This window comes from Lipotes vexillifer, unplaced genomic scaffold (genome assembly GCF_000442215.2).
Source record: "Lipotes vexillifer unplaced genomic scaffold, Lipotes_vexillifer_v1.1 scaffold564, whole genome shotgun sequence".
NCBI classification, from domain to species: Eukaryota; Metazoa; Chordata; class Mammalia; order Artiodactyla; family Lipotidae; genus Lipotes; species Lipotes vexillifer.
This window is the reverse complement of record NW_006787829.1, coordinates 2428599-2441075: the sequence shown is the minus strand read 5'-3', so window position 1 is coordinate 2441075 and position 12477 is coordinate 2428599. Positions and strand designations below refer to the sequence as shown.

At 39.1% G+C, this 12477-nt stretch overlaps 1 protein-coding gene across 1 annotated transcript in view; it reads left to right on the top strand.

The window, feature by feature from the left end:
• DOK6 (docking protein 6) overlaps positions 1-12477 on the top strand; it is a 416940-nt gene that overhangs the window by 168077 nt on the left and 236386 nt on the right. The gene's annotated exons all lie outside the window — the stretch shown is intronic.

Here is a 12477-nt window from a genome sequence, read left to right as displayed (position 1 = left end):
TTTCCCTGAATGCCTTTATTCCTTTTATGTACCTTTCTTCACTAGTCATCTGACCTCATTTCATCATTATAAATTGTCTTTTGGGCGGTTGCATAGAAGTCTGTTAACTGGTAATATAAATCCCCATGTGGTAATAGAACCCATCCCAAACTTGCTGGTATCATATATTAATATCCAAAAGTATCTGTGCCTTATTGTTCATTGTCTACAACTGCACAACCTCACTTTTCTCTGAGCTCTTAAATAATGTTGCATATTAAAACTAACAACAACCAGAGGAGGACCTTCAAGATGACAGAGGAGTTAGATGTGGAGATCATCTTCCTGCCCACAAATACATCAAAAATACATCTACATGTGGAACAACTCCTACAGAAGACCTACTGAATGCTGGCAGAAGATCTTAGACTTCCCAAAAGCCGTGTGGCTGACAGGGTCTTGGCGCTCCAGCTGGGGGTCAGGTCTGAGCCTCTGAGGTTCGAGAGCTGAGTTCAGGACATTGGACCACCAAAGACCTCCCGGCCCCACGTAATATCAAACGGCGAGAGCTCTCCCAGAGATCTGCATCTCAATGCTAAGACCCAGCTCCACTCAATGACCAACAAGCTCCAGTTCTGGACATCCCCTGCCAAACAACTAGCAAGACAGGAGCACAACCCCACCCATTAGCAGAGAGACTGCATAAAATCATAATAAGTTCACAGACACCCCAAAACACAGCACTGGATGTGGTCCTGCCCACCAGAAAGACAAGATCCAGCCTCATCTACCAGAACACAGGCAGTAGTCCCCTCCACCAGGAAACTTACACAGCCCACTGAACCAACCTTACCCACGGGGGCAGACACAAAAAACAATGGGAACTACAGACCTGCAGCCTGTGAAAAGGAGACCCCAAACACAGTAAATTAAGCAAAATGAGAAGGCAGAGAAACACACAGCAGATGAAGGAGCAAGATAAAAACCTACCAGACCAAACAGATGAAGAGGAAATAGGCAGTCTACCTGAAAAAGAATTCAGAATAATGATAGTAAAGATGATCCAAAATCTTGGAAATAGAATGGAGAAAATACAAGAATGTTTAACGAGGACCTAAAAGAACTAAAGAGCAAACAAACGATGAACAACACAATACATGAAATATAAAATTCTCTAGAAGGAATCAATACCACAGTAACTGAGGCAGAAGAACGAATAAGTGACCTGGAAGATAAAATAGTGGAAATAATTACCACAGAGCAGAATAAAGAAAAAAGAATGAAGAGAATTGAGGACAGTCTCAGAGACCTCTGGAACAACATTAAACACAGCAACATTTGAATTGTAGAGGTCCCAAAAGAAGAAGAGAAAAAGAAAGGGACTGAGAAACTATTTGAAGAGATTATAGTTGAAAACTTCCCTAACATAGAAAAGGAAATAGTCAAGAACAGGAGGCACAGAGAGTACCGTACAGGATAAACCCAAAGAGAAAGATGCTAAGACACATATTAATCAAACTATCAAAAACTAAATACAAAGAAAAAATATTAAAGGCAGCAAGGGAAAAGCAACAAAGAACATACAAGGGAATCCCCATAAGGTTAAAAGATGATCTTTCAGCACAAACCCTGCAAGCCAGAAGGGAGTGGCAGTACATATTTAAAGTGATGAAAGGGGAAAACCTACAACCAAGGTTACTTGACCTGGAAAGGATCTCATTCAGATTCAATGGAGAAATCAAAAGATTTACAGACAAGGGGGCGGTGGAAAGATGGCGGAGGAGTAAGACGCGGAGATCACCTTCCTCCCCACAAATACACCAGAAATACATCTACATGTGGAACAACTCCTACAGAACACCTACTGAACGCTGGCAGAAGACCTCAGACCTCCCAAAAGCCGAGTGGATGAAAGGCTCTTGCTGCTCCAGCCAGGAGTCAGGACTCTGCCTCTGAGGTGGGAGAGCCAACTTCAGAACACTCGTCAAGAAGAGACCTCCCAGCCCCATATAATATCAAACGGCGAAAATCTCCCAGAGATCTCCATCTCAACACCAGCACCCAGCTTCGCTCAACGACCAGCAAGCTACAGTGCTGGACAACCTATGCCAACCATATAGCAAAACAGGAACACAACCCCACCCACTAGCAGAGAGGCTGCCTAAAATCATAATAAGTCCACAGACACCCCAAAACACACCACCAGACGTGGACCTGCCCACTAGAGAGACAAGATCTAGCCTCATACACCACAACACAGGCACTAGTCCCCTCCACCAGGAAGCCTACACAACCCACTGAACCAACCTTAGCCACTGGAGACAGACATCAAAAACAACGGGAGCTACGAACTTGCAGCCTGCAAAAAGGTGAACCCAATCACAGTAAGATAAGCAAAATGAGAAGACAGAAAAACACACAGCAGATGAAGGAGCATGCCCCTGGGGAAAAATATTGTCCAAAAAAAGGTCCTGTTCTAGACCCACCCAGAATGACATAATATTAAGTGTTTTCCATCTTCAACAGTGATACTCTTTTGAGAACTCACAGCCAGTTTGAATTTAGCTAAGTCCAATGTTTTCTTTCTCTTTTTGGTTCATAATTTCCCAGGGGCCTGCTACCTTCGTGCTTAGCTGAAAATGCAGCATTCTCCAGCAGAGAATGCTCTCTGGTATATTTAAAGCAATTAGGTCCCGGGACTTCCCTGGTGGTGCAGTGGTTCAGAATCCGCCTGCCAATGCAGGGGACACGGGTTCGAGCCCTGGTCCGGGAAGATCCCACATGCCGCAGAGCAGCTAAGCCCGTGCGCCACAGCTACTGAGCCTGAGCTCTAGAGCCTGCGAGCCAGAATTACTGAGCCCATGTGCCCCAACTACTGTAGCCCACGTGCCTAGAGCCCGTGCTCCGCAACAAGAGAAGCCACCACAATGAGAAGCCCGCGCATAGCAACGAAGAGTAGCCGCCGCTCGCCGCAACTAGAGAAAGCCGCGTGCAGCAACGAAGACCCAACGCAGCCAAAAATAAATAAACTAATTTAAAAAAAGAAAAAAAGCAATTAGGGCCCTGAATGAGAAGTTCAGTTATAGACAAAGATAAAAGATCAAATTTTAATTAGCTATGGAAATATTATTTTATTAAAGATAGAGTAATTATAAATTATTATAAAGTTATTTTATAAATTGAAAAGAAAAACAAAACCTTTCATTTTATGGGCTCTGTCTATATTTTGCCTTTACCTCATCATTTCACTTAATTCTCTCAAACACTGAGTTGAACGCTCTTATTCCTGTGTAAGGTATTTGCAATTGTGCTACAAATAGGTGACCAACTAGGGCTGAGGGGTTTCTTGGGATGTGGGACTGGCAGCTAAAAGTGGGCAAGTCCCAGGCAAACTGGGACAAATTGGTCACCCTAGAAACTACCCATCTATTTAGTAGCCTAAAACAGAATGATCATTTCTCACAGTTCTGTGGGCTGAATGGGTGGTGGTTCTGCTGTTTTCACCGGAACTCTCCATATGGCTGCTTGGCTGAGGCTGGATGGGATAAGATGTCTGGGGCCTCACCAGAGATGGCTGGCCCTCTTCCTCCATGGAATCTTTCATCACAGCACGGGGGCCTCAGGGTTCCACAGGGTAAGTGTGGAAGCTGCAGGGCCTCTTGAAACCATGCTCAAAAGTTAAGTATTGCCGCTTCGACCACATAGAGTGATGCAGACTCAGCGCCAGCCCAATTCAAGACATGAGAAAATAGACTTCAACTTTCAAAAAATCTTATTGAAAGATTCATTATTGATGAATTGGGAGATTGGGACTGACGTATATACACTAATATGTATAAAATGAATAAGTAATAAGAATTTGCTGTATAAAAAAATAAATAAAATTCAAAAATTCAAAAAAAAGGTAGAATATATACATTATGTGTAAGGAGTGAAAAAATATCACTAGAGATCTACATCATTAGAAGGATTAAGAGAATATAATAAACAACTTTGCTAAAAAATTTGATTACTTTCTTGAAATGGGCAAATTCCTTGAAGACAAAAACTCCAAAGCTCACTCAAGAAGGAGATTACTTGAATTAGCTCTATGTGTGTTAAATAAATTTAATTAATTAAAAAAAATCTTATTGAAAGATAGTGGACATACAATATTATGTTAGTTTCATGTGTACTACATAGAGATTTGACTTGCATACATTATGAAATGATCACACGAGAAATCTAGTAACCATCTGTCCACATACAAAGTTATGACAGTATTATTGACCATTATTGTGCTATACATTCCATCCTCAGGCTTATTTATTTTATAACTGGAGGTTTATACCTCTTAATCCTCTTCAGCTATTTCACCCACCCTCCCCTCTGGCAGCCATCCATTTATTCTCTGTATCTATGAGTCTGTTTTCATTTTGTTTAGTTTTTTAGATTCTGCATATAAGTGAGATCACATGTGGTATTTGTCTTTGTCTGACTTATTTAGTATAATGCCCTCTAGATTCATCCATGTTATTGCAAATGGTAAGGTTTCTTTTTTATGGCTGAGTAGTATTCCATTGCATTCCACACTTTTGATGGGAGGAGTTGCAGAGAATATGGTCATTTTTAGTCCATCACAATCCCCATCATATACATGAGATTCAGTAAATTTAAGTAACTTTTCCAAGACTACATAGCTCTTAAGTGGCAATTCGAGCCTTTGAACCCAGGTCTGTGTGTTTGAAAAACCCATGAGTTTTTCTGGGTTTGAGTCACCATGCCCTGGTGGGGTATAACTACAACATTCGATAATCCAGAGAGCAAATGGGTATTTTCCTGCAGTGCTGGTGTGGAGTGGTGGAGAACGGAGAAAGAGACATAGAAGCAGTGATCTGTGATGTCTGGATTACTGGCATCACAAGTTTGTCCAGTCTGTTTGGAGAATATATTTGCCTGATACTTGCCTGATTCTGTAAATATGTTCGGGCTCCTGCTGTTCTCCTGCCCCGTACTTGAGTACAAGCTTATTTCTAAAAGTAAATTCTTCAGTGGGACTCAGATATTCTATATTCTTGGCCTTGATGTTTCTCTTTCTCTTATGCATTGTAACATTCTTTTTCTACATAAGCCTTTGGATCATCTACAGTTTGAGAGTTTGAAAGACAGTTGTCCCAAGTCGGTTGTTTTCAAAGAGTGGGGGGTCCCTGAGTCCCTTTCAGGGAGTCCATGAGGTCAAAACTATTTTTATAATGCCAAGGTATTATTTGCTTTTCTCTGCTTTCATTCCATCTAGGGTGTAAAGTGGAGTTTTCCAGAAGCTAAGTAATGTGTGATACTGCAACAGATTTTAGTGGAAGCAGATATGAGAATTCCACTCCTTCCTACTAAGACATTAAAGGGACTTGAAAAAAAAAAACTAATGAAGTCTTCTCTTTTGTTCCTTTTTTTAAAAAAAGTTACTTTTTATTAAAAATGTATTTTTATGTTAGCATATTAAGAGTTTGCTGTGATTTTTAAATTAATACACAAATATTTTTAAAGTTTCTCATTTTGTTTCTCATAGTAATAAAATAAATTTTAACTTACTTTTAATTAAAAATTAATAATAGTCACAGAAGCTCTTTGGAGTCCTCAATTTAAGATAGAGTTCTGAAAGCAAAAAGTTTTCATTATTTTATTAGCTGCCATTTGCAAAGCTTGGGCAATTTGCTCTCTTTTAATCCTCCCAGCAAACCTATCAGGAAGGTACCCCATTAATCTCCTCCCAGAGGCATAAACTAGGGCTCAAAATCATTAGCCACACAGCTTGCATGCTGTGCAGCTAGAATTTGAAGCTAGTTCTATCTGACCCCAAAATCAAACTTGAAGGAATCAGTAACCTCCTTGCATGCAATATACCTGTTGCTTTCCTGGACAGAGAGGTTGAAGCAGAGGTCAAGAAGACTGGATGAATTATTTGAGATGGCTCAGGCAGCTAAAAGCCAAGACCTTCTGCTGTCTGTTCTACTCCTCATAGGGACTTGTCCTTTCAAATGGCAATTCCTTTTGTGAGAAAGGAATGCCTTCAAATTCAAATGATACTATGAACCTGGTGGAGGTCTGTTCCCCTTATAACAGGCATTTCTAATAGCACAGTATGCAGACTTTGCTGAGCACTCAACAAGGAAGAAACGTTTGTCCAGTTATCACATTCTAAACTGCCAAAATACATGTGCATTGCCTTAAGTTTTTCAATTATGTTACAGGTCAGCTTGTGCATTTTATCTGTTCGACTCTCTTTTGTAAAACAATTACAATGGTAAAAACAAAGAAACTATTGAGTACTTAACTATGCGTCGGTCACCGAGAGGAAGACTTGATACCAAGGTCTCTCTGAATCCTCACAAGAATACTCCCAGGCTGGCAGTGGGGTGTCCTACCTGCTTTACAGATAAGGAGATGGGCTTGCCGAGGGGAAGCTACTTGCCTGAGGTCACCCAGCTAGTAAGTAGGCGGTGAGTCAAGTATCAGACCCAGGTCCGGGTGGTTCCCAGGCTAAGATTCTTAACCAGCATGCATTGCAAGATCCTAAAAGGCAATGTCAATCTGTCTGTGGAAAGGAGTTCCCCAAAGTAAACTTGAAGTAGCCCAGGTAAATTAGGAAAGGGTCACAATTTTATGGTCAGAGATTTTAAGGAAAAACCAAGTGATGCAACCTCTTCATGTAATAAGAAAACAGATACAATTCTTTAATTTTGTCCTTAGCTTAACCCTTCACTAACATCCAGCAGCTCGGAGTGTACAGAGAAAGGCAGTAAATTCCTCATCTGTATCCCAGTGTGCCAACTGTTTTGGTTTTAATTGTGTCAGGTGTGTCTTCCTTCTGCCTGGAGGTCCTTCCTTAGGTTTGAAAATATCATGATCACATCAACAGTGTGAGAGGTGGTGGGAGAGCTGAGGTTCCACATGTGTCAACAACAGATGTGCACGTCTCCTGGAGCACTGGAAAAAAGAGTAATAGGAGTTCCCTTAGGGCTGTGCTCCACGTGCCCCAGGAGGGGATAAGGACGAAAGCCTCTGTAATTTATATTGACTGCTGAGGTAACCAGGTGCTTTCAGCAAGCATTCCAGTTGCAAATTTGGGTTTTAACAACCTTCCCAACAACCTCTGGGGAGGGAGGGAGACAAAGAGGGAAGAGATATGGGAACATATATATATGTATAACTGACTCACTCTGTTATAAAGCAGAAACTAACACACCATTGTAAAGCAATTATACCCCAATAAAGATGTTAAAAAAAAAAAAAAAAAAAAAGATTTACAGACAAGCAAAAGCTCGGAGAATTCAGCACCACCAAACCAGCTTTACAACAAACACTAAAGGAACTTCTCTAAGCAGGAAACAGACGTGAAGAAAAAGACCCACAAAAGTGACCCCCAAATCAATTAAGAAAATGGTAATAGGAACATACATATCAGTAATCACCTTGAATGTAAATGGATTAAATGCTCCAACCAAAAGACATAGACTGGCTGAATGGATACAAAAACAAGACATGTATATATACTGTCTACAAGAGACCCACTTCTGACCTAGGGACACATATAAACTGAAAGTGAGGGGATGGAAAAAAGATACTCCATGCAAGTGGAAATCAAAAGAAAGCTGGAGTAGCAATTCTCATATCAGACAAAACAGACTCTAAAATAAAGACTCTTACAAGAGACAAAGAAGGACACTACGGAATGATCAAGGGATCAATCCAAGAAGAAGATATAACAGTTGTAAATATTTATGCACCCAACATAGCAGCACCTCAATACATAAGGCAAATGCTAACAGCCATAAAAGGGGAAATCAACAGTAACACAATCATAATAGGGGACTTTCACACCCGAGTTTCACCAACGCAGAGATCATCCAAAATGAAAATAAATAAGGAAACACAAGCTTTAAATGACACATTAAGCAAGATGGACTTAACTGATATTCATAGGACATTCCATCCAAAAACAACAGAATACACTTTCTTCTCAAGTGCTTATGGAACATTCTCCAGGATACATCATATCTTGGGTCACAAATCAAGCCTTAGTAAATTTAAGAAAACTGAAATCTTATCAAGTATCTTGGCCGATCACAACGCTATGAGGCTACATATCAATTACAGGGAAAAATCTGTAAAAAATACAAACACATGGAGGCTAAACAATACACTACTAAATAACCAAGAGATCACTTAAGAAATCAAAGAGGAAATTAAAAAATACCTAGAAACAAAAGACAGTGAAAACATGATGCCCCGAAACCTATGGGATACAGCAAAAAGCAGTTCTAAGAGGGAAATTTATAGCAATACAATCCTACCTCGAGAAACAAGAAAAATCTCAGATGAACAGCCTAACCTCACACCTAAAGCAATTAGAGAAAGAAGATCAAAAACACCCCAGAGTTAGCAGAAGGAAAGAAATCATAAAAATCAGATCAGAAATAAATGAAAAAGAAATGAAGGAAACAATGGCAAAGATCAATAAAACTAAAAGCTGGTTCTTTGAGAAGATAAACAAAATAGATAAACCATTAGCCAGACTCATCAAGAAAAAGAGGGAGAGGACTCAGATCAATAGAATCAGAAACGAAAAAGGAGAAGTAACAGCTGACACTGCAGAAATACACAGGATCGTGAGAGACTACTACAGGCAGCTATATGCCAATGAAATGGACAACCTGGAAGAAATGGACAAATTCTTAGAAAAGCACAACCTTCCAAGACTGAACCAGGAAGAAATAGAAAATATAAACAGACCAATCACAAGCACTGAAATTTAGACTGTGATTAAAAATCTTCCAACAACCAAAAGCCCAGGAACAGATGGCTTCCCAGGAGAATTCTATCAAACATTTAGAGAAGAGCTCAAACCTACCCTATCAAAGTCTTCCAAAATATAGTAGAGGGATGAACACTCCCAAACTCATTCTGTGAGGCCACTATCACCCTGATATTGAAACCAGACAAATATGTCACACACACACACACACAAACTACAGGCCAATATCACTGATGAACATAGATGCAAAAATCCTGAACAAAATATTAGCAAACAGAATCCAACAGCACATTAAGAGGATCATACCATGATCAAGGTTTATTCCAGGAATGCCAGGATTCTTCAATATACGCAAATCAATCAATGTGATACACCATATTAACAAATTGAAGGATAAAAAACATCTGATAACCTCAATAGATGCAGACAAAGCTTTTGACAAAATTCAATACCGATTTATGATAAAAACCCTCCAGAAAGCAGGCATAGAGGGAACTTACCTCAACATAATAAGGGCCATATATGACAAACCCACAGCCAACATCATTCTCAGTGGTGAAAAACTGAAACCATTTCGACTAATATCAGGAAAAAGACAAGGTTTCCCACTCTCACCACTATTATTCAACATAGTTTTGGAAGTTTTAGCCACAGCAATCAAAGAAGAAAAAGAAATAAAAGGAATCCAAATTGGTAAAGAAATAAAACTGTCACTGTTTGCAGATGACATGATACTATACATAGAGAATCCTAAAGATGCTACCAGAAAACTACTAGAGCTAATCAATGAATTTGGTAAAGTAGCAGGATACAATATTAATGAGAAAGCTCTTGCATTCCTGTACACTAATGATGAAAAATCTGAAAGACAAATTAAGGAAACACTCAGATTCACCATTGCAACAAAAAGAATAAAAGGAGACAAAAGACATGTAAGCAGAAAAGTATAAGACACTGATGAAAGAAATGAAAGATGATGAAAACAGATGGAGAGATATTCCATGTTCTTAGATTCGAAGAATCAACATTGTGAAAATGACTATACTCCCCAAATCCATCTACATATTGAACGCAATCCCTATCAAATTACCAATGGCATTTTTCACAGAATGAGAACTAAAAAATCACAATTTGTATGGAAGCAGAAAAGACCTCAAATAGCCAAAGCAATCTTGAGAAAGAAAAATGGAGCTGGAGGAATCAGGCTCCAAGACTGCAGACTTTACTACAAAGCTACAGTAATCAAGACAGCATGATACTGGCACAAAAACAGAACTATAGATCAATGGAACAGGATAGAAAGCCCAGAGATAAATCCACACACCTATAGTCAACTTATTTTTGATGAGGGAGGCAAGAATATACAATGGAGAAAAGACAGCCTCTTCAATAAGTGGTGCTGGGAAAAGTGGACAGCTATATGTAAAAGAATGAAATTAGAACACTTCCTAACACCATACCCAAAAATAAACTCAAAATGGATGAAAGACCTTAATGTAAGGCCAGACACTATAAAACTCTTAGAGGAAAACATAGGAAGAACCGTCTATTACATAAATCACAGCAAGATCCTTTATGACCACCTCCTAGAGAAATGGAAATAAAACCAAAAATAAACAAATGGGACCTGATAAATCTTAAAAGCTTTTGCACAGGAAAGGAAACCATAAACAAGACAAAAAGACAACCCTCAGAGTGGGAGAAAATATTTGTAAACGAAGCCACTGACAAGGATTAATCTCCAAAATATACAAGCAGCTCATGCAGCTCAATATCAGAAAAACAAATAACCCAATCCAAAAATGGGCAGAAGCCCTAAATAGACATTTCTCCAAAGTGGATGTATATAGATTGGCAACCAACACATGAAGATTTGCTCAACATTTCTTATCATTAGAGAAATGCAAATCAAACCTACAATTAGGTAGCACCTCACACCAGTAGGAATGGCCATCATCAAAAAGTCTACAGATAATAAGTGTTGGAGAGGGTGTGGAGAAAAGGGAAGCCTCTTGCACTGTTGGTGGGAAAGTAAATTGATGCAGCCACTATGGAGAACAGTAAGAAGGTTCCTTAAAAACTAATAGTAGGGCTTCCCTGGTGGCGCAGTTGTTGAGAGTCCGCCTGCCGATGCAGGGGACACGGGTTCGTGCCCTGGTCTGGGAAGATCCCATATGCCACGGAGCGGCTGGGCCTGTGAACCATGGCCGCTGGGCCTATGCATCCAGAGCCTGTTTTCTGAAATAGGAGAGGCCACAGCCGTGAGAGGCCCGCGTACAGCAAAAAAAAAAAAAAAAAAAAAAACTAATAGTAGAACTACCATACACCCCAGCAATCCCACTACTGGGCGTATAACCTGCGAAAACCATAATTCCAAAGGAGTCATGTATCACAACGTTCTTTACAGCACTATTTACAATAGCCAGGACGTGGAAGCAACGTAAGTGTCCATCAACAGATGAATGGATAAAGAAGCTGTGGCACATATATACAATGGAATATTACTCAGCCATAAAAAGAAATGAAATTGAGTTATTTGTAGTGAGATGGCTGTACCTATAGTCTGTTATACAGAGTGAAGTAAGTCAGAAAGAGAAAAATACCATATGCTAACACATATATATGGAATCTAAAAAAAAATAATGGTTCTGAAGAACCTATGGGCAGGACAGGAATAAAAACGCAGTTGTGGTGAATGAACTTGAGGACATGGGAGGGGGGATTGTAAGCTGAGACGAAGTCAGAGAGTGACATTGACATATATACACTACCAAATGTAAAATAGATGGTGGGAAGCAGCCACATAGCACAGGGAGATCAGCTCGGTGCTTTGTGACCATGTAGAGGGGTGGGATAGGGAGGGTGGGAGAGAGACGCAAGAGGGAGGGGATATGGAGATATTTGTATACATATGGCTGATTCACTTTGTTATACAGCAGAAACTAATACAACATTTTTAAGCAATTATACTCCAATAAAGATGTTAAAAAAAAAGAAAAAAAAAAACTAACAACAACCAGAAAATTGGTTTTCCAAAACAGATAAAAGAGCATTTTCTTTATTGTTTGTATGTTTCAATTTTCACTGTTGTTTTACAATTTTTATTTGTACTGCGTTGTGTTGTGGGTACATAGGCAATACCAGAGTGTCTTATTTCGAATAAGAATGATATTGAATTATGTTTCTACATAATTCTGAAATTTAGACTCACAGTTGTAACCCACAGGTCTGAAATTGGAAGCTTTTGTTTTCTTTTTTGGCAGTGGTGGTAGTTTCATGGTTCATGTAAGATTTTTGAGAAATGAAAGGCTCTTCTTTAAAAGAAAATGGCCTTAAATTTCAAAAGAAGGATATCCTGACAGTGAGACTGAGGCAAGATCTAAGTGTAAAAATGAAGAACGCTTTTTTTTGCATTTCTTGCAAAGAGTTTTAAACTAGTTTAAATTATGATTAATTTGAAAGTATTATTTATTTTTTAAACCATTTTTTTATGTGTAGATGTAACAGTCTGCTTTTAGATGGTAGTAAAAGTGTTTAAGAAGCCATGGCACAATTTTTTAAAATTGTCTTAGCTTCGTGGCATGCCAGTGGGAAAAAAGGAAGTACTTAAAAACAAGGAATTTGAGTATTTTTTTCTTGCAAATTATGTTTTTCAGATAGATATTAAGATGGAGTAGTCTATATCTTTTTTTTTTTTTTTTTTTTTT